General features: G+C 39.3%; 1 protein-coding gene across 1 annotated transcript in view; it reads left to right on the top strand.

Moving 5' to 3' along the window:
- DCTN2 (dynactin subunit 2) overlaps positions 1-22889 on the top strand; it is a 47795-nt gene that overhangs the window by 8263 nt on the left and 16643 nt on the right. The window lies entirely within an intron of this gene.

Here is a 22889-nt window from a genome sequence, read left to right as displayed (position 1 = left end):
TGATTGTTAACAAGAATAAATATTGAGACCTCACAATTCTTAGGAGATTGTGCCTCGGGAAAAGATTTACTTCCTCTTTGAGTCAACTGCTCAAGAGTCTGACAGTACAAGCAATGAGTGGTTATATTAAATTACTGTGATATCCGGTATAGAATGGATAGCCAAATAATGCATCATCTACCATTTCTATCTGCTTTAGTCTACATGGGCAGATTTGTTCTGCTCTTGAGATTTTTCTTCCAGTAACATAATATTTTCCTTCCAGTATCATGGAGGACAATGCATTTAGTGTGAATACAGAGAAGCACTCCAGTGCCTTTCATATTTGTCAGTTTGCAGAGGTAAAGGGTCTCTTATTAATCCCCCCCCCGCAGTGGGGAAGAGGACAGAGCCCATGCCCTTTTGATGGTTGATATTCAATACCCCATGCCCAACTTCAGCATTTGCTATTTCTTGACTCAGAGAGATCAGTCATTGGGATGAAAAACCACAGTGCCACATATCTGACTCAATTTCTTTTCTTCAGGATGAGACAGACTGGAGTGCTTAGGGGTTGAACACTATTGTCTAGTTTAAGACAGCCATTTTAAGGAATTTTGACTGAAGAGTTTCAGGCCTTTTGTCATTTCCATTTATTCAGATCTGTGAACCATTCAGCACCTGTAATTTGTGACCCTTGTATTTAACACTCACAAATCTAAAGGCAATATTTGATTCATTTCCCTGTAATAATCACTGAAAGAAGTTTCCACCTTCCACCATTAGTAAGAGACTGCCATATCTAGACTGGATGCTTTGTATTAAGATTGTAATGCAGAGCAATTGTGATAAGTATGGACATGGTGTGCCCAAATTCCTCTCAGAAATGATTTTTAAAAAAGGATCCATTCTGGCATCTTTCATGTTCAACGTACATATGAATGTAGTCTTAAATTCTAATATTATGGAAGTGATTTAAAAAAAAAATTCTATATCATTTATAATGTTATAAAGCCCTTATACAGTCCTTAGTTGGCACTTTCTATGAAGTCTGTAGTAATATACAGGTGCATTGATGTAAATAAGGTGCACTGGCACTTCAAATATGAGAGCTGCTCATAGTTGACTGAAAGATGCAATTTGCCCCTGAGTTTTTCTGCAGGTCCATGAGTTCCTATTACAGTATTTCTCATCCTCTGTCTCTTTTGATAAATAAATATTGAACTCCCAAACCATGTAGTTTGTTTTTAAAGCTTCCTCCCATGTGCCTCTAAAGCAGTGTTTCTCAACCTTGGCAACTTTAAGATGTGTGAACTTCAACTCCCAGAGTTCCCCAGCAAGCAAGACTGGCTGGGAAATTTTGGGAGTTGAAGTCCACACATCTTTAAAGTTGCCAAGGTTGAGAAGCACTGCACAGTATGTAATGTTTATGTACGCCCTTAAATGTTTTGCAGCGAGTTGCATAAAGGGTATTTTTCCCTTCTAGGCATGCAGCACTCCCAAGGGGAATTATGGAAGGTACATTTAGTCTCATAGTAACAGGGCATAGGGAGGAAGGAGTAATCAGGTCAACAAAACATTACCATTGCAATGCTAGCTAAGAGCACACTTAGGTACCAGTTGCTTTCTGTAGGCTTAGTAAAATCTCCAGTAGCTCAGTGCTTAATCATTAAATGGCTAGTGATGGAAGGTACACAGCAGTTTAGCCAATCTTTGAGGTTAATAATACCTGATATTCTGCATCTCAAGCCTCAGATTTTGTGCCAAGTGATATGAAAAGTCTATGTTAGTGTTAATATACATAACTATTTAATTTGCTCTTTGTATATTGTGTGCTTTGTACATCTTTGTGTTTGGTATATCATCTTTGTGCTTTAATTTAATTTAACCCCCTTTATTTTATTTTGAATCAGACATTGAATTGGGATATACATGTTTGTCAGGGCAGAATAAAAAAATATGCTGACAGAATAAAAGATACCGAGATGCATTAGAAAGCAAAATGCAGGATTTGCATCTGACCCTCTCCTTTTTGCTTCAACAAAAGCCCTAGAAGCCTTCTTGCCCAAGAGATTATGGGGAAAATGGTCCTCATATCACATTTTCAAAACTACAGCAACAGTCCTGACTGCCTAATGCTGGCGTGCTGTGTTTCCTTTATTATTTTGTAATGTTATTACTGTTTTTCTTTTCACAAAACCCACCATGACTAACACAGTGTATAAAATCAATAAGACCCTGGGCTGCAGTTTAAAGGCTGCCTTCTTCACCTGGCACATTCAGATCTATTGGATTGGAGTTCCTGGAATTCCAGTCACCATGACCTTGGGACTACTGGCTGGGAGTTCTGAGAGCTACTGTCCTGCACTCCTGGAGAGTAAGAGGTTGAGGAAGGCTAGCATCAGGCCTGATTTTCCGGGCCAAAGTAGAAGGGTCAGTAGCAGACCCATTCCTTATGAATCTGGTATTGCACCAATCACACAAAAACAAGCTAGGATTAATATATTTTTTAGATCAAAAGGGATGCTCAGGTGGGGAGAAGTAAACCCTCTTTTGGCTTTGCTTTTTGACCTGCCTAGATGTTTCCTTCCTCAGAATTGTCTCTCCTGGTTGAGCTAACTTCTGTGACTGAAGTTCACTGGGAAGAGGCTGGGGAGAGGGGATCAGTTCCCCTTATGCACATGATTCTCTTGCATTAAAATTGGACCCTCCTCCTCTTTTATGTATTATCTGGAAAGTCTTAGAGTTAAGCACGTGTCTCTATCAGATCTTGCTTGGCCTTCACAAGAAACTGGTGAAGCAGCACACCCAGGCTTAGATGGTATCTCTTCATTCTGCAGGTGGGGACTTACATGTCTTTAGTGTTTTCCTGTAATTAAAAAGTCCCATCACACAGAAAATAATTTGCTGGGAAAAAGGCATGTTGGCCTTGTCTTCTCCCTGCAGTGCCAGAAACAGGCATTTTCCTTGGATGAAAGGGGGCTCAATCAAGTGACTCCCCAGCTACAGCTTGTGGGGTACAGTCCAGTTGGTTGTATCACCTCACTGGGGAACTAGACTTCAGAAAGTAGACTCATAAGGATAAGTAGGGTTAACTCCTAAGGGTTAGACTCAAAGAGTAAGAAGAGAAAAAAGTAAAGATTGAAGATGTCAAAGTGACAAGCAAATGTTTATGTTTAATTCAAGCCTGACTAAGCTTATCCTGTAAGGTTGGTTTAGTAGATGTAGCCTCTAGGTAATCTTTGATGCTATAACACAAAAGTGGGGAATCTGACCCTCCAGTTGTTGGTGAACAACAGCTCCAAGTCCCCTTCCTCATTTGGTCCAGTTGGCTAGGGCTGCTGAGGGCTGAAGTTCAGCACTGCCGAGAGGGCACAGTTTCCTGCTTTTGCTCCAACTAGTGGCATCAAAAGGATGTTAAGCTTCTTTAAAGGTCAGTCAGCTGTGCTTCCCTTGTTTATCACAGAATAATACTGCTGCAGCTTATAGCACTGAGTGCTCCATGGAAACCGAAGCAGCTGCCTATCTAACTTGAGCTGATAGCATTACAGTTTTAGCCTGCCATTACCTGTTATGAAAATGAGAGAGAGAAAGAGATTCTTAAATGCTCTCTAAATGGTGAAAAATATGAGATCTCTGCAACTGAGGAGGAAAGGTTACAAGAGAGAAAAAAGAGAAATGTGTTTTCTTTGCTGTGGATTTAAACAGGCTGCCATTAAAGGTGTCCAAATGAAACATTGGAAGTACGTAAGCTTTTTTGACGGGAATTGGTATGAAGATTTCACCATATAAAATGTATACAGAAAAGGTTCACTCACTTGGTTAAAGAAGAAAGTGCTTGGAGGAAGTGTGTATAAAATTATATGTGGGTATGTATGTATTTCTTCAGGAATTACTGATAGATCATCAACTTTTTTCAACGAGGGTGGAGGTTGAGTAGAGAAAAGGAGCTTTTTTACAGGCATTTGGTAATACTTAGTGAAAACCTCAAATTGCTCACTGAAGACAGTGCTCTAAAATGGTGGTGCAGTATAAACACTAAAAAGTAAGATATTAGCTTACGTTAATATGGCAGCTCTGAAATAAATATGAATTAACTTCCAGTCTGTTTATATCTCTTGCTGTTGTATTTGTCTGTCTTTTCCCCATTTCTCCAAATATTTTCTTCACATTTAACTTATGCCTCATTTCTGGTCCTTTGCCCTTCATACTTGGCTACTCTTTTCACTGTTATATTTTTAATATTTGTAAATATATTTTTAATATTACTTGTGTACATAGCATTTTACACCATAAGCATAAACAGAGGGATCTTTGCTCCAAAAGCTTATAATTTAAATTTTAACAACGAGGAAACAGTAGAAAGACATATATGTAAATGTTTAGGTAGTATTCCTTTTTTCAGGTTCTGTACAAACCTTTGAATATTTTGTTGCTCTGATTCCTTTGACAAAGAGTTCAAAACTATTTCTGCTGTAATGAAAGCTAGAGGTACTAATATAGCAGTTGTAATTATACAGGAAATGATTGCTTTATAGCCCTCTTTCAGATGAACCACCCACTCCATAGCTAAACATTCCTCACTGTTCAGGTTTTGCAGAGCTTAAACTACAAAGCATTTTTAAATATTGGCTGAGAATTACACTTTATTATTAGTCCTTTTAAAATTTCTACTGCAAATAATTGTATTAATTGTTTAATTAATTAATTAATGCAACCTCTCACAGGGTTGGAATTTTTGTAACAGTTTTGTTTGGCCCTCGTGCATTGTGGCTTAAGGCCACAAACAAATCATCTTAAAAATATTTTCGTCCTGGAATATTTGTTTTCTAAAAAATTGCATGCAGGATTAAGTATATGACTTCAGAACATTGTAGTTCTACATCTGATATAATCATTTGGTGTTTTTTTTTTTTTACTGAAGTGTAACAAAATGGAAGAAACCTTGCGAAAATAATGCTAAGTAAAATCCAAAATGTTTGCTACACATATTTTTGTGTACATCAAACCTCATAGGTTTTTTTCCATGGAAGAATATAGGTGGAAAGATGTCTATCATAAGCAAATCACATATTTTTTTTTCAGGGAGAAAGGAGTTTGAGGTTCAGATTGGCCAATAATGAAAAATAAATAGCTTTTGTGTTGTCTCAGAAGGCTTCAAAGCTGAAGTGACATATTCAGATATCTTGTTGTTTGCAGTGGTTGGTACTAAAAATGTTATTGATGCAATTACAATTGTACTGTATAAGACTTATGGGTTGTCATAGTTTAGGTGCATTTTAGCTTCATAACGTTCTTTGGCAAGTCAGTATTTTCCCCATTTTAAGGAGTAAGAAGTGAGTAAGAAGTGAGGGATTATGATTGCTTTTGCATTAACAGTGCTGAAACCCTACTTCTCCACAAGCAATTGAAAATAAAATGGAAAAGGAAACAACCAGTTCTTTATATAGTGCTATTTTATTCAGCTATCCTATATTCATAGCCAAAGACTTTCTATAATATCTATAACAAATAAGTACTCTACAGCAAAGGTCCTTTCCAAAGTCAATTAAAAGCTTTCTGTTTGTAGATTCTGCTCATTGTATTGTTGTACTGATTATAGCTGGGAGATTATGAATAGCCACCTAATAGTTTTTTCTTAATTTCTGTTGAGCTGTTATACCTGAAAAGAGAACAGCATGTATATAGTGGGAGTGCAGATGGTAACTGTGTTCTCAGCTTCCCCACTGCACAATTGAAGCCCAGTTAACAATGATTTTGATTAACAAAAAATAAATGGTCAATGTGTGCAAAATAATTTTGAAGTTACACTTCCACTCTGGAACTCAGGCTAATTATTTGGCTGTGTTTATGTGTTAAATGAGGAACTTGCACTATGTCAATTGACATCCGCATCATCAAAGTTTTTTGTGTGTTTCCAGTATATTATCACTGGCTTTTGACCATCTTGTTCCATGTGCTATATGTAGGAATTCTGGTAACTGGTAGAATGTGGATGTCATCAACTTCTATTCAGCTGCATTTTGTGATGACAAGAGTCTGAAGCTTCCAAGCAATTTTGGCACTGAAATTATTGGTGCTGGTTATTCTTTCTTGCCCAAATGTGAGATTTAAGCAGAGGCTGAGAGCCTTTGGTTCTCCAGGAGCTTCTAGATTCTAGTTCTAATCAGATCTATTGTAAGCTAGTGTGAGAAGACTTTGAGAAACAGGGCGAAGAGATGCTGCCTAGGGGACAGTCAGATAAGAGAGGGCATAGCCCCCAGCTGCATAATGGGTGGAGAAAGAGGCTCAGAAGGGAACCTCCCTAACTTCTTAGGCTGTGGGATTGATGTCTGCCTTCCCAGGTAGACTAGACAGGAAACATGACCGGATGAGCTAATTCTACTTTATTGTAAGGCTACATTAACAGAATCTTGCAAGTCTGAAAGTACAAATCTCCCGCTGTCTCCTTTACTGCCTGAGATGTTAGGGAGAGTCCCTTCTGAGCCTCTTTCTCCACCCATTATACAGCAGCGGGCTCTTAGCTGACCATTCCCTAGGCAGCATTTCTTTGCCCTGTTTCTCAATATCTTTCTCACATACCATTACAGCTAGGATCTATTATAAGCTAGAATCAGATCTACAGATCTTACTGTAAGCTAGGAACAAACAGCAAGGTCCATTTCTAGATTTCACCTCCCATATAGAAAAAGTGAGCTCCACTAAGAAATTTGTTGTAGAGTGGAATTACAAATATTGTAAATAAATAAGCCAGCCACCTTCACTATATGAATCCAAAGCTAATTTTTAAAAATTAACTCAAATGTCTAACTTTACATATAGTGCAAGGTTAATGTTGGATTCTATTCATGGGCTCAGAAATTAAAAAGGCATTTTAATGAATGATGTGAATTTCCTGAGATGGATAACCAGGTTTTTGATCATTTGATTTTGATTATTTCTTATAAATATAAAAAGCTGACTAATGTTGAGTTAGATCATTAGTTCATATAGCTTAGTGTTGTTTGCATCCACCCTTGATTGACGAAATGGGGGAAAAAACCTGCCCACATTTTAAAACTTCAAAAGGGGGCTTTCCCTTCTCTTTGCCGACAATGGCTACTTTCAGATAATTGGAAAAAACCTCAGCAGCTCTATTTGCTTAGGTATGGGTTGAGGTGCTCTGTTAGCTGAAATTGGTGACAGCTTGAATTAATGATTTGCAATTTGCATCCTTCTCTGCTATCCTGCCTTGGGCTTTGCAAGTGGGAGCTTAAGGCGACAGAATTAACAATGCATGCTGGATTGGACATTAATGTTGGTGTGCTAGAAAAAGGACTGTGGTAAAAAAAAATAGCTCCCTGGATTCCTTATTATCTACTTTAGGATGATTTTGTACCTGTATGGTTAATTACAGCACTGATTACTTGCTTGTGTGAAAATAATACTGCAAATCAAGCATTGCAGAGAATAATACTGCAAATCAAGCATTGCAGAGATAACTTTATCTAGTCTGACTTAATTTCAAAGGCAATATTTTCACACAGATGAAGTCTTCAAATGAAGAGAGATCAGATGATGAGTACTTAGATTATCCCTTAAGTGGCCACCCCCCCCACCAAAAACCAGTTACTTAGAATATTTTCTTATATTTGGATATAATGGGAAGTGGTGCTTTTGAACTCTAACAGGATTTTCTTTTGGGTGCTACATGCAGTCCAAGTATCTGTATCTGCTATATAGGAAGGGATCCATTTGAGTGTTATATCTGCTCTACAATAATGAGCTATATTGAATCTAAAGTTATTTTTAAATATCTGCATAGTTATACTACATCAAACTGGAGTGGACCTACTGCAAAGTTGGATTATTTGGCAAAATGTTCATCTTAGAGTATGCTTGTTCCACTTCCTGAGCTGAGCCTTTTTCATAGAGAAAGTCATGGCCATGTGAGAGGAAGCAAGAAACATATTTCTGCTTTTGAAGGTATCTTAATAGTAGCCACAACATGAAAACACATTAGTATGTACTCTGGTTTATGGTAGGTTTCAGATGTGAAGATAATTGGATATATAAATCTTCAAGTCCTCTTGGGAATATAATGGATTTTTGTTACAGGCATGGCATGTTGATGCCAAGGTAACTTGAAGCTGCACCTTAATATATCCTTCTCAGTATGTATTCTCCCAAAATATTCCAAGACTTCCTTTTCAGGTGTAAGGAATAAGAACTTACTTAGAACTTATTTCTTAGAAAGGGTGATGGGGAGGAGAAAAAGAGCTAGAATTCTCAGAAAGTGGAATTTATTGTATACAACAGTGCTTCTCAAACCGTGGTAACTTTAAGATGTGTGGACATGGCTGGTTGGTGAATTGTGCGAGTTGAAGTCCACACATCTTAAAGTTGCCAAGTTTGCAAAACACGGGTACAGAAGGAGCTTTGCTTTGTGGAGATGCATCCATCCCATAGTCAGGCTTGGTGGAATTAAATGAGATGTTGTGAGGGACCACTCACAGTTAAGCTGGCTTAGAGATACAGAAGGATGACATAGGGGAATTATGAAGTAACCAAAAAAAGTATCACTTCAAATGATGGGTACAGAGTGCTCATTTGGATTCTGATTTCTGAGCTTCCAAACCAAGCTCTTCTCATAGTACATCATATTTGGTAGTGTCATCATACATTATACCTGAGGCTGTAAGTTGCTATAGGGAAGATTCACCATCTCCAAGAAGGTGTGTGCTAATACTCTTATATGTTTAAGACAGTGTTATTGCTAAGAGTCTCCCAGATTTGATCCAGCTTTGTTAACAGCAGTATTTTTACTGTCCACTGCTAGTTGAAAGGCCCTTTCTTTTACAGCCGCTTCCAGGAATTGATTGAGATGTTGAGAAAATGCCTAATCACTGTTTTAACTGTGTTTATATTGAATTATTGTACACTTGAACTTATCTGAGTTTTCCTAATGCTCTTCCCCCTCACCCTTCACACCACCTTGCCTGGATACTAGTTTGCACAAGTAAGACCATTAAAAATGCTATTTTTTTTCTTCTTCTGCATGCTTCTAGAATCTGTGTTTGCATGGTACTAAATCTGCATTATATAAAATTAAATCAGTTTAAAAATCTCTTCTTATAATCTCTCTCTATATTGTTTGTACTTTTATGGCGCTGTTAACTTTTCATTGGGCCATTGCACAAAAGAGAGGAGAGCAGCGCATTCTAAATTGTAGGTATTAAAAAGCAAGATAACTTATTTACCCAAAGGAAGTAACTGAAAGAGTGAGAAGCCAGTAAATATTTGCATTATTAGGCCCGATATTTTTGCACTTCTCCTGAAAATAAAAAAAGTCAGTGTGGTAGTTTCTGGAAGTTATAGAAAGCCAGCATTAAGTGCCCGAAGTGCAAGTAAGACAGGGACATTCTGGATTTTAGAATAAATATATTGTATTAGACATCAAATAACAGAGGCCTGATAGAAATCTGCATTTTAATAGTAGTAATCAGCTCTGGAGCATGCGAAGTGTTATAATGCTTTGGAACACTTGTTACCAGTGATGCTAATATAATACTGAACTGAACTAAGAAGGAGGAAGGGGGGATTTTTGCTGGAGAGAAGAAGAGTATACACTTTCATAAGGGCAGTTCCTTAGCCCGAGAATTGACAGCTCAAGGTGCCAAGCCTATGGAAAGTGTAACCGCCAGCTCTGACTTTGGGTATCTGGAACAAAAGTCTGATTGGAACATTGTTGTTCCCTGGTGTCTTCCTCAACCAAGTGATCTATAAGTGACTTCCGTATGCTTCCTATATTGCTTTATCAAATTAGGACTGGAAAAATTGAAGCATCTGATTTACAAAAATCTGATCATTTAATGAACTTTTTTTTTTTTTAAAGACAAATCCTGTGCAGGTCTGGCTCCTATAAATTTGATGCTGGTGTCTTGGAATTTCATAATCCTTTATTCTTAGGTTTCCTTTCCTATAGAATCACTACTTGCAAATGAATTGTGGGAAGTAAGGGATTGGGTGGGGCGGATGCGCTGAAGATGGGAGATGCAACCTATCTTTTCTGAAAATACTTCATTTCTGTTTATGTTTGGAAGTTATTTTATTTTGCAGAAGCACAGAGAGGACTATCAATTGCTTAATCACCCTGTCATTGCTTTGTTAAAGCTTTTTCAGAAAAATCAACCTGGAAATGAATCTGCCCCAAGTTGAACATTTTAATGAAAGCTTAAAAAGCTCACACTGAGATGTGACTTAAAGTACTTACCTATGATGCCCACTATGATTATCAGGTGGATGTTCTGCGGATACATCTAGCTCCATTCATAGTTTTTAATCCCCATGTTTAGTTGCCTTCTACTAGATCCAAGTGAAAACACTGTTCAGGCTTTGACTATAGCTGTTCTGAATGCTTGGCCAAGGTGGTAGATGCTCTCCAGATAGCAGCAGTGACCTTGCTTGCATTTGCCTTGCTTACTAAGGGAATTATCTAAGGAAAAAAATATCTGATGACAACTGAAGTATGAGATTCATTTCTCTAAATAAAGAAAATAGGACCCTATTAAAATTAGAGAGTCCATATACTAAAACCATTCCAGTGGTTTCAGTGGGGCCTCAGTGTATGCATGTTTGTTTGTTCATTAGGTTTAGTTGCTGCTCCAATCACAGTGGTTTACATATCTAACAACACTGTTATTCAGTAGTAGGGTTTAGACACCCCAGCAAACCTCACATCATCAACTTCCCGACCACCTACCCATCCTGATCAAGCACTAAGGAACAGGCCAATCTAATTGCAGACTCCTTCTACAGGCTAGAGAAGGGTTCATAGTCCAAGGCATATATGCATATAAAAAGAACAATTCTCAGTGCCAAAATTGGGCTCTGTCAGCCTTTTACAACTTGGCCTTTATCTAAATATATGGATTTCAGCTTCCAGAATTTTCATTTGTCTAAAAGTTCAAGCATTTGGAGGGTAACAGAGTATCTTTTTTAGGCTATTTGTTGAGGAGCCTTTCCTTCCCCACTTAACTTGCTAGCAGAGAGTATCTTCCATGTAAGAACTTGCAATGGAAGGCTCTTCCATTCTCAGGCAACTATCTGCAGAATGCTTCAGTTAGAAGAGGAAAGAGGAAAGACAGAATGTTGGTACAATCTTGCTAGCACATCCATCCACACATTAAAAGAGAATCCCATTGCAGAAAAATGTCATTTGAGTCCTCTGTATTTTTTCTGCATGTACCCTAAGATGATGTTTAATTAGCTAATTAATTCTCTAGTGTTACTTGAAATTCTGAGCTCTGCTGTCTTGTAGAGAAAACAGCAGTAGGCCTGTAGTTCTGTAAAATATTAGCTGGCCTTTTATAGCTCCTGCTGTTGATTTTTCTCCTACCTTGACAGTCAGGTTTCTAGTGGAACTAGCATTACAAAAGGAGAAATGGCTCTCTTATGTAGGCTTTGAAATAAGAATATATTGACTTCTGTAGCTTATTCTGTAAGTCAGGGGCATTTCCACACAGCTCCTGGCCTTGCCATTCTTATGCTTTTCTGTAGGTTCATGCCCACTGTTACATGAGTGTCCCACTGCTGGTGCTTTGTCCTCTCATGTTGTCAGGTAATGCCCCTTCTAGCTGCCAATGGCAGGGGGCAAAAACAGCAGCCACACTCTGCTCCGTCCCAACCCATTTTCTTATATTGGAGCAACTGGGAAGACCAGGGTGTGATGGCAAGGTGAGAAGGGGAGAAATCTCAGGAACCAGGAAATGGAATAAAGTTGAATTCCTATTTATGGGGAGCCACCTCCTCTTGCAGCTCCAGAGAAGCATTATACAACTATATTTGCAGAGGCTGAGCTGATTCATTATCCCAACCTGTACACAAGCCACCCAGTGTTGTGGAAACACAATTGCAGTATCAATTTTAGATCACTGCAGATGCATACATAGAAGATGGAGTATTTTTTTTCTTCTGGTTGCTTGTGGCCCTAAAGTACGAGGAAGCCATTGGCTTATTCCTGATCACCCAACAGTTGTCTTCCTTGAGGTTTGAATTAAAACTGAAATAGGCTGGGTACTTTGGTGATTGGACATTACTGTAATTGTTGGGAGCATCAGGTAGAATTGAGAAGTTGTTTTGAGGGCAGCTAGACAACTTGCTAGAGAAGCAAGTTGACGCGAATTCATAAGTGGCTCTGTGGACTTGAACTTTCCATAGATTTAATGCTGATGAGTCGTTCTTCTATCAGTATGCCTCTCAATTTGAGAAACAGCCTTCAAGGACAATGAGGGATTAAAAAAAAAAGCACCGCACATATTGCTCCTTCTAAAGATAGTTGTTTCCCCTTGGTGGATACAGTACAGAAAGCAGATACAGAGTCAGTTACAGCCGCCTTGGAGCACAGCAGTACTCCAAGTACTATACAATGCTAAAATACAGCCTTTAGACCTGCTTCACTTCAGTGAGAAGTGAGCAGGGTGATTTTTTTTGGGGGGGGGGCCTGCTCTTCTCTGCTTCTTTTTTGTGGACAAAGAAAAAGTGACCCAATCAATTAAAGTATACCCTGGCAATACTCCTACAACTTCTAGTATTTGCTTGTTTTTTTTTAATCTCCAGAGCCATAGACACATCTCAGTTTAAACATGGTGATTATTATCAGTTTATAAATGATGGCTTTCTAAGCAAGAGAGGGGAGAGAATGTTTTCCCCTTGGAGCTTCTACTCTCCACAATTTCACAGGCTGCTTTAGAAGTCTTGAGCCCTTGGTGCTTAGTCCAGCAAAGCATAATTTGATGATGCAGCAGAAACCCATTTGCCTATGAATTTTTTAAGGCCTCTCTCTCCTGACCCCCACCCAGCCTGCACGGCTGTCAGAATGAGTGACTGGTGAGTCTCAAAACTTGAACAGCAGGCAGAAGGAAGAAGAAACAGCCCTCACTTGAGCTATTTGCCATAACTAGCTGCTGCTCCCATACCTTGACTCTGTCTTTTTAATTTTCCACATATGCAGACATAGCAATTTAATCTAACATCTTCCTGCTGTCATTTAACCCAGTAACCACTTGGCAACCTTGCATGGTCAATGGGAAAGTAATTTCAGCCTCTCCCGTCTCAAGATATCTTCCTTTCCTGGGGTGTTCCCGCCAAGGTGCTGAAAATTAATATTAAAATAAATGAAGGTGGGGGGCAAGCTTGGCAGAAATGATTATCTTGATCAGTGAATATATTTGAACTTTTGGTGTGTAGTGCATGTGAAAGCCTTCTAATAAAATTTTTGTCTTTTCTTCCCTTCCTCTCCCTCGTTTCCCCCCCCTTCTTCTTCTTAACTTTTCCCCCATTCTTCCATCTCTGGTGGAAACGCAAGGAGCTGGTAAGAAGCCTCACCTTCCGTCTGCTTTGGTATTTGTGCTGAGAAGTAGTAGCTGCTAACCTCTTATCTTTGCCAAACCTTGCTACACTAGAGGAGTGAACAGAAAGTGCCTTTCTGTATTTAGGCATACATTTTTTATGGGCTGCTCATATATAAACAGGCAGTTCTCATTTAGCAACCACAATTGGGACTGGCAACTCAGTCATTAAGTGAAGTGGTCGCTAAGTGAAACCGTGACTGTCCTTACGATCTTACTTCAGCTTTCCTTTGCTTTACAGACCTGCTAAGGTTGTAAATGCAAGGACTAGTTGCAAAGTTACTTTTTCATCACTGCCATAACTGCAAATGGTCACTAAACAAGGCAGTTGTTAAATGAGGACTACTTGTATTATTACCTAAGACTGAAAATGCTCATGATTGCCTCCTCCACATCACAATAAAACAGACAGTACTAAGAAATGAGATGACTGTTGCTTTGCTTGCCAGCTTTTCATACCCTGCAGAATCTGCCATTTGGCTCCGTCAGTTTTGATAAGAGTCCTGATAGGCAGCATGCCCTTTACATTGGTAGTATGCAGGAAGTAGTTCTTTCATTAGCTGATAAGTAAGTGAAGTGCAGAGCCATTTAATTTTTATGGCTGTTACAGGCAGGCAAAGACTCCTTCCAGCAGACTGCCTCAAAACAGAAGATGAAACTTGTTGCCATCTAGCCTAGTGTCAGTTTTTGCACGGTGGCCAAATCATAGTTTCTTGAAGACCCACAAGCAAGACCTGAGAGCAGTAGATCTCTGTGGGGGCCTTTGAACATGAAGATGCAGTTTGGTGATATCTGTGAAGAGAAGCTAGATAGCTTTCTTCTGTTCTTGAAATTGGATAACCAAAACAGTGTACATATATTCCAAATTGATTGTAAGAGAAGAAGAAGGGGGAGAATTTGCTGGGGTGGTGGTAGTGGTAAAGCAGTCATAAGATCACATAATGATTGTGCCATTTATAATCTCAGTTAGTGGCCCATGAACAGAGCAGCAGCTAGCAGGGTGGCTTCACCGCAGGGTATTTTTTGGAGTCAAGCACTTCAGATTACTTGTGCAAGGGGCCCAAGATGTAAACTCTAGATTAGTCATAGTCTTCAGCTGGACAGAACTTCTTTATACTCTTCTCAATCCAACAGATTGTTGGAAAGGAATTATATAAAGGGCTTCAGCACTCTGTTTGGCAGCAGAGTAACTCTCTAAAAACAGGGCGAGATTTGGTGTAGAGAGAAACAGAGATTGAGTTCAGAAAGTTCAGAAATATTATCATATATAAAAATGTTTCCCCAGTGCCTCCCTGAGAGAGAATTAGTTGGGCATTGGCTTGAATGTTGCTAATTCTTCCTTTCTAATCCCCCTCCCTGCTGATCACATGGCACAGAGTAATCTTATAAGAGGTTAGAAGGCATTCTGGAAGCCAACTTCTGCATATTTTCCCTATCTTTTTTTATCATCATCATCATCATCATCATCATTATTGGAACTGACAGATTAACAAATTTTGAGCCTGGGAATTAATTTTGATTGCCAGCTTGTTGTTCTTTCATTCAGAAATCTAGTCCTGGTTATCCCAAGCATTTTTATTTCACTAGCCACCTTATTGCAGCTGTTGTTTAAAATTATGAATTAATAAAATTTTGCTTGTACTCTCTTACACATCTATCCACAGAGCCAGATCCATCGACTTTTCACACAGTCTAAAGGAAAAGTAGATTGATGGATAAAGATGTAAAGATGAGTCAGAGTGATCAGTTTATGAAGAAAGCCAGTCTATCAGATCAACTGGAACAATATTTTGGGGATAAAACTTTATTATTTTGATATATAAGAGTGCTTAATAATAGCACATTCAGGGCGGCCTGCAATCATAAAAGGCTGCAATGCAATAAAATATGTTGTAGTAAATTAAAATGCAATATCATCAAAGGTATAATTAAAAAATCTAGCAATCTAAAATAGAGAATATCAGGCATCAAAACTATAGTGTATACACAGTGGTTTAAAAAACTAAGACAATACAGTTTTTAAAAGCCTGCAGGAAATATCATATTCCTAAACATAATAAGGTGCTAAGCAAACTTCTACTAGGATGGCCCCACTACCAAGGAGACTCTTTGTGGTATAGCCACCTGCTCTGCTTTTCTTGGCCCAAAACTCCTCAAGAACAGGATCCCCATAGGATCTCACGAATTACATTGGTGATATTTTTCATACAGCTTTCTATATACAGTATTTAATTGTGATCCTCTTTGATCTTCTATAGTTGAGATGGTCATACTCTACTCTCAGAAAGGCCCAGAGGAAGGAATTGAATTTTGCTGGATGGACTGGCCCTTTCACTGCCATATTTACCTGAAAGGAAAATGATCTGTATTTTTCTTCCAGATAAATGACAGGAATAAAATGAGTTTTCTAGTTCTGGAATGCTTTGGAACATTTTGGCATAGCCAGGTTGTTGGGCTGTATCTCACAAGCAGACTTCTATTAGCACAATAGGATTTCTCTCCCCACACACATCCCTGCACTTGGGGTTGGAGTATCTTCTGAAGCAAACTTTACAGGTATGTAAGAGGAGAAATGTATAGGAGAGGAGAAATAGTTCCTCCTCTCCTTTCTGTCGCCACAAAACTGCTTCCACTAACAGAAATATACCACTAGATGCCACTGCATGTACAAAATGTGAAAGCAAAGTAAAATGTTAAACGTTCTATTCCCTTTTACAAGTGGAACTCAGACAAGCTAGAATGAAATTTGGTAGAACCACCTGGGACTAAATGAATTTCCAGTTGACTCTCTCCAGAAGAATCTGTGGAAAAGGACACTAAACATCTGCAGCTCAGAATATCGCTCTCTCTCCCTTACTGGTTCAAGGAAGTGCAGCGTTTTGTTTTTGCTTTTGGAGGCAAATTGGAGGCAAACACAAGGAGTTCTGGAAAAAGGGTTTCCTGCCAGTGTGGCCGATGCAACTTTGTCTTGTACAATAAAAAGACTCAGTCAAAAAGAAAATAGAATTTGAAACCTGAAATGGCTCATGATGAGGACTCAAACTGGTTGGAAATACCAATGAAATAACTTGATGTTGTGTGAAAGAAAGGGGCATTTGTTTCCAATAGGGCATGAAGCTTTGAAACCTGTTTACTTTAGAGCAGGCACATTTTTAAGAATGACTCTGGCAGCCATTGGTGACATGGGATTTGAGCTCCCCCTCTGTTGCAAAGACCTCTCTTTCATGTCGAGCAGGGAAGTGCTTTGAGCAGCTGCAAAGCTCTCTAGTCCCCAGCCAGTGTAAGATGAATGTTTCCTGGTTTTGCTTTGTTTTTTAATCTGTTTTAAAGACCAGGTGTTTCAGCCCTTCCTCCATCTCTAAGACTTTTTTTCATAAACAGTTTTTATTTTTTCATTTTTTACTTAGGGTCTCCAGAGTCAGCTGGTGCCTACCATTTAGTTACAGCTGAGTCCACATTTCAAAAACGAGTGTACTATTAATATATAAAAAGTGATTTGCTAATTTATTCTAGTTCCGCAATTAGGATTTTCTGAAAGCAGAACTGGAATATGGCCGTCAGTTCCAAATGCCATGATTTTTCTGAATGCTCATTTATTGCTACTATAGGCTCCTTTATAACTCCAGAAGCTGATTGACTTGATATTGTAAAGCTGTGATGGACTGGAATGGTGGGAGGGGAGTAAAGAATGTGCTCTCATCTCCAGAGGAGCGAGGAAGAGATAAGTGGAGGAGACTGGCACCTCCCTAAGAAAATCCATTGGTGTGAACTGGCTGAGCCTGGGAACTGGTTTCAGTCTGGGAACATTCTTGTTAAGGGGTTGTAGCTAATAAACCTTGCTGGATTGATTCTGCATGGTCTCTTGGAGTTCCTTGGGCTAGGCCCGACATCAATGTTCCCAGACTCATAATTACCTTCCAGTAGAAGGAGTTACATCATGGCTTCAGATCCACAGGGAGCTAATTTGACCCCTCAGCTCTTGGCCGCTGCACTACTACAACACCAGCAGCAAGTGGATGCACAGATTAATAACCTGCAAGCGGCTATGGGACAACTAATACAGCAAATTGGACCAGGAGCCCAGCCACCACCACCACCAGTGTTGCTGCGTTCGCCTGGTAGCATGCCTGAGAAGTACAGAGGTGAGGTGGAACAGATGAGAGCACATTCTTTACTCCCCTCCCACCATTCCAGTCCATCACAAAAGCTGACTTTTCCACTTTGGTGTCCTCCAAAGCTGTTAACTACAACCTGCATGAGCAGCTATGCTGGCTGGGTATGTTAGCAGTTGTAAACAAGACTTCTTTTTTTAAAGGGGGCATTGCTGAAGGGGCCTATCCACAGTATTATTTGGTATTTGAAATAATTAGATGAAGTAATATTTTTCATCCAAGATGCAAAAGTAATCAGTTAAACTATAATGCCAAAACTTATTTCAGCATTTCAGGTTTCTCCACACGCAGTCAACTATTGGGTTATTAACTTCAATTTTAAAAAATGGCATTGATGCAGGAAACCTCAAGAAGAAAATGTGTGCATATGCATATACACAGGCACACACACACAAATGAAACATTTTTTCACAGGCCTCTCAGAATCTTAAAAGCCCTGGCTTTAGTCTAATGTACCTAGAAAACTGGCATACAGTATGCATCAAAACCTAGGACCGCTATAGTGGAACATTTTTCTAAATTGCACTTTTAATTGTTACAGTATTAACAACTGTATTAGTGATTGCTATTACCTCTAAATATTAATATTGGCTATTAAAACCCAGTAGTTTTAATATTGGCTATTAAAACCTAGGGCCTATAATACTTCCAGTAACTTAAAAGATCATTAATTTATAACACTTTGGGCAAGAAAGGGTTGCACTGGCAGATTTCATTTTACAGTCTAAAAAAGAAGAAATTAAATAAGTCTGGGCCCATTTAAAAAGAAAACAAGCAAAGTCTGTGATCCAATAGAGCACAGATATTCAGGCTTTGTCCATTGAGAGAATCCTTGACACATTGACATGGACCCATGCCTTTCTGCTGTCAGACTCCTAATGTGCATTTCATTTGGCCTGTGGTCAAGTTCTCTCAGCCTGTTGGGCCTCCTTGTTTGCACTTCATGAAATGTACCCTGGAATATGTGGCTAGAATAGCCATAGGTCAGAAGGGCTGCCTGAGAGCAGAGAGGATTCTTGGACATTGCCCAATTACATTTAGCATCTGGAGAATTGGCTGGGATGGGATACAAATCACCTGACTATAGGTTTCTCCAGATACATATAAATGACTATGCAATTTTTGGCAAAAACAAGAGAGAAAACTCTCCTCATTTGTCCCTTTTTTGATCATGCATTTCCTCCTTTTTGTGGGGGGTGTTCTCTGTACTTCAAAGTTTTCCTTCCACAACTTGCTTCCTATATGAGGATCTTCCGGGAACCTCCGGAGTTCCCTTAAACATTGTTTGAGAATTATTGAAACCATCTAAGTTTCTGTTGGCCTGATCTAGAGGTAACAGCCTACTTCATCAGATAGCCAAATGGGGATGACCGTGGCAGATTCTCAAAAGGCTCTTAGAATGGGTCCTCCTCCTTTCTTCCATAAATTCATGAATACTGCCTTCACTGTATAAAGGTCTTCCTAAGCTACTTCATTATTAATAGCAATAGCTATTACAGCTGCAACTGCAGGTTTGAAAGACACTTGCTTCTCTGCAGAAAGCCCTGCTGGGAGCTAACTCCTCCCTCCCCAACCCCATTATACTGCCAGCTGCCACTGGCTGCAGAAGTGAGCAGGGGCAAGACAGGCTGGCTGGAGGGGCTGCTTTTTTGCCTCTTCCAGCGCAAACGAGGTAAAAACCCCTGGTTATGCTTAGCTGAGCCACTGTTATTAAGCGCTGGCTGCTTTGGCGATGCTCACAGACTATTTAGGCTTTCCAGTTCTGCCCCTTGGAGATTGGAGTGGGAATAATTTTTTTTTTTTTTTGGCATTTAAAAAGGACTATTTTCAAATTTAAAGATGGGTAGAAATTAAATTGCTAAAGACTGAGGTGTTTGTTTTAAAATGATGCAGCAGCAAAACACTTGCAAGTGTGGTATAAACCTGGCATTTTGGGCTTTTGAATGACATTGGAGCCTTCGTGCAAATGCATGTCAAATATTCTCTTCCTTCAGCTTAGGACCTCTGACAGTTCAGCGCTGGGGTTGGAAATCAAGGGCCAGCCCAGAAGAAGGGTGCAGATGAACTCATTGCATGCATCTTGTATGTGCCCAGGCAGAGTTCCCCAAACTTCTGGTTAGCAAAAAGACAGAATTATGAGTGCTTTTTCCCTTTCCTGAATTAGAATGGGAAGCACATCAAGCATATATTGTTGGAGAAACCCATAGTGTGATCTTCTGGATGGCAGTACACAAGATTCAGGCAATAAATTGTTCAGAGAAACAGCATCCTCTTTGGTGACCAGGGTTGTAAGAGCCATTGATTTATTTCTAGTGGTCTCCTAAAGAGTGACTTTAGGATGGCTAGTTTGAGGGGTTCCATGTACAATAATACAACAAAATAAGTCTAGTACAGGTAGTTCTCATTTAGTGACTGCCTCATACAGTGGCCATTCCCAGTTATAGCGGTGATGAAGAAGTAACTTTGTGTCCAATCCTCGCATTGATGGCCTTCGCAGGTCTATAAAGCAAAAGAAAGCTGAAATAAGATTGTAAGCACAGTTGTGGTTTCACTTAGCGACCAGTTCACTTAACAACCAAGTTGCTGGTCCCAATTGCAGCCCTAAACAAGGACTACCTGTATTTATTATTATTTATGTTGTATTTATCCTAATTGGATTAATGTTAAATCTTGTAGAAATTTTACATCCATTTGGTACTCACTATATAACAAATCACTGGTCTCCATCAGTTATTTGCTGCTCATACTTAATTAATAACTTTTTTCTTTTAATAAGGCTAAATAGTCTCTCAGCTTTTAATCACCTCACTCTTCCTCTACTGATACTTTCGAGATCTCCCAGCTGACTAGAAATGAGGGAAGTTCATCAGAAGCACAGCACCAGATTGCAAAATACAATCTTAGCCATTCTTTCTTTATTGCTTTGCATAGTTAACATAAGTAATCTGGCTGCCACTGCACACGCCACTTATAATATTATTTTGAGAGTTCATATTACATAGGTAAGTAGTTATATTAAAAGATCTGTTGCTAGCTAGCAATTCATTTATTATAATGGCTGCCATAGTCTTACACTCCTGTGATTTCTGGTATCGCTAGCACAAGAAAAAATAATTTCTGACTTCATTATGAAACTGTACATTCCAAATAATATGTGCAGGTTTTTCTGCTGCACTCCCATTTTAAAGTGGATTTCTGTAAAATAGATTAACTACTTGCAATGAGAAATCTTCAAGACACAATGTGCAGTAGATTCTGCAGGCATCAGGCTTCATTTAAAAGTCTCCCATGTCTTTAGGGATCCCACCTGCTTTTGGAGTTTGTCTTTACTGTTTTCATTTTGCTTGCTGTGATTATCACCCATGTTGTGGCATCAGGGTTGCTTTAATCTGATGCGGTTATGTTTTTGCCATTGGTATTTTGAGAACAATTACTCCAGGGACGTTTAATGTGAGGAGGCAAAGGGAAATAAAAGCAGAAGTTGGAATAGCTCTTCAAAAACAGTCTGGCCTTGATGCAGCTATACATTTCCCATCAGAGTCCATTAAAGTCAGAGGGCTGACATCTCTTAGCTTAGAGGAAGGGAATTAGTATCATCAAAGAACAGAGCTATGCTCCAGTGCTGCAGGGAAGGGTCCCCCCTCCCCTTCTGTCTCTCTCTTCCACCCCTCCCAGGACGCTGGGTAGAGTGCTGGGATGAGGATTTTAATGTTCTAACTGGGCATGCCTAGTCACTCCTCAGCCAGTGTGGTAAGGCCTGGTATTGAATAGGACCTCATTATCCATGGCTTGCTGTTTCTGGGTTAGGGAATGCACCCAGCCACATCACTGATTCCTTATGGCTTTGTGGCTGTGTGCCATCCTTTAGCAGGGCAGCAGCTGGGCACTGCCCTTAAATTTGCCTCCTTCAGAGTAAGTTGCTAGATATTTAAAAGCTTGGGCCAGGCAGGTGGTGCTTACTTGAGGGGACCTGTTCCCAAGGGGTCACAAGACACCTTTGACCTGCACTTGTTGTCTTCTCTGGTTCCTTCTCAACCTTTCACCCCAATCAGGTGCACTGCAGAGAAAAATCATTTTTTTGTTCCCAGTTGAACCTAGCCCCACCTTGTGTTTTTGCAGGACATTTATTCCCGTATGCTCCTTTAGAGAATGCTGGAAAGGTTGGGGCCAGGCCTGAGGCATTCTTAAATTCCCATAAATGGAACCTTTAAATAAGCTTATGGGATAATCCTTTTGCTGATAATTGATAGCCTGAGCTGGTTATGTTTGCAGCCAGTGTGAGTCAGGCCTCTGGATACTTTCATTATCCTGTAACCTTGTGGCATGCACATGTCACTTGGTGTTCTGAAATTATTACCGCTAATGCAAGTCTTACTAATGCCCATTCTCCCCACCCCATATAGCTAGTTCACTTACAAACAGTTCCTCTATCCTCATATGTTGAGTGCTGGAATTGGCTGTCATTGGAGGGCTCTCCTTCAAGACCCAAAGAAGAGCAGGAGAACGATGCTATGATGAGAATGTGGTGCCTGCTTTACTAAGCTTCTTTGAAACTTTTTGTGGAAGACTGACTGAAGCTACTTTTCAGTTTGATTCCCTGCCTTCCTCGTTATTTTTTGGTATAATTCTTTGAAAGGGATGGGAGCTATAACATTAATTATGTCATCAAGCCCAGGTAGCTTTCTTTGTCTTTTTAACATAATTCTTGTTTTTAACCCCTCCCACTCCTTTGTTTTAAAGCCCATTCAGCTTTACCAAGCTAATACTTGGTAATCAACTGCTTTGATTTTTCTTCATCTAAAATTCTGTCTTTCCTGTAATGTGAAAGCTAGCTTCCATCATTTTATATATTATTTGTAATTTCTAAATATGCCCTTAGTATGCTTTTGGTTTCATAAGGATACTCTAAGTTGAGTGTGTGCTTAGTGGTAGGAGGTGAGTTGTGATTATTGGCATCCTAACATTAGAATTAACATGCCAGCAGTCTTGATCATAAAGACAGATGTTGCCTTCTAAGAGTGGACTCAGCAGGTCTTCCCCACAACGTGAATTTTGCTATTTTATTTATTGATGTATTTATTTCCCCCATTTTTATGCCACCTCCATCCAAGACTCAAGACTGCAACATAATAAAACACTCAGTAATCCAAACATCATAAAACTACCATTAAAACTCTTAATAAAAACTGTCTCAACCTTCATAATGTTTATAGGCATAATGCCAAGAATTAGAAAACTGCTGGGTGAGTTCTTCAAGCTTGTTTTTCCCTGTTGCTCATCAAACAAAGTGTGGGCTGGGTTTTTTAAAAAAATAAACAGTTCTGTGTGTTTATTTGTATATAGATAATCT

Source organism: Python bivittatus, unplaced genomic scaffold (genome assembly GCF_059951505.1).
Source record: "Python bivittatus isolate LINGU-HERP-01145 unplaced genomic scaffold, Pbiv_v1 ctg000220_np1212, whole genome shotgun sequence".
Lineage (NCBI taxonomy): Eukaryota > Metazoa > Chordata > Lepidosauria > Squamata > Pythonidae > Python > Python bivittatus.
This window is presented reverse-complemented; position numbering and strand designations above follow the sequence as displayed.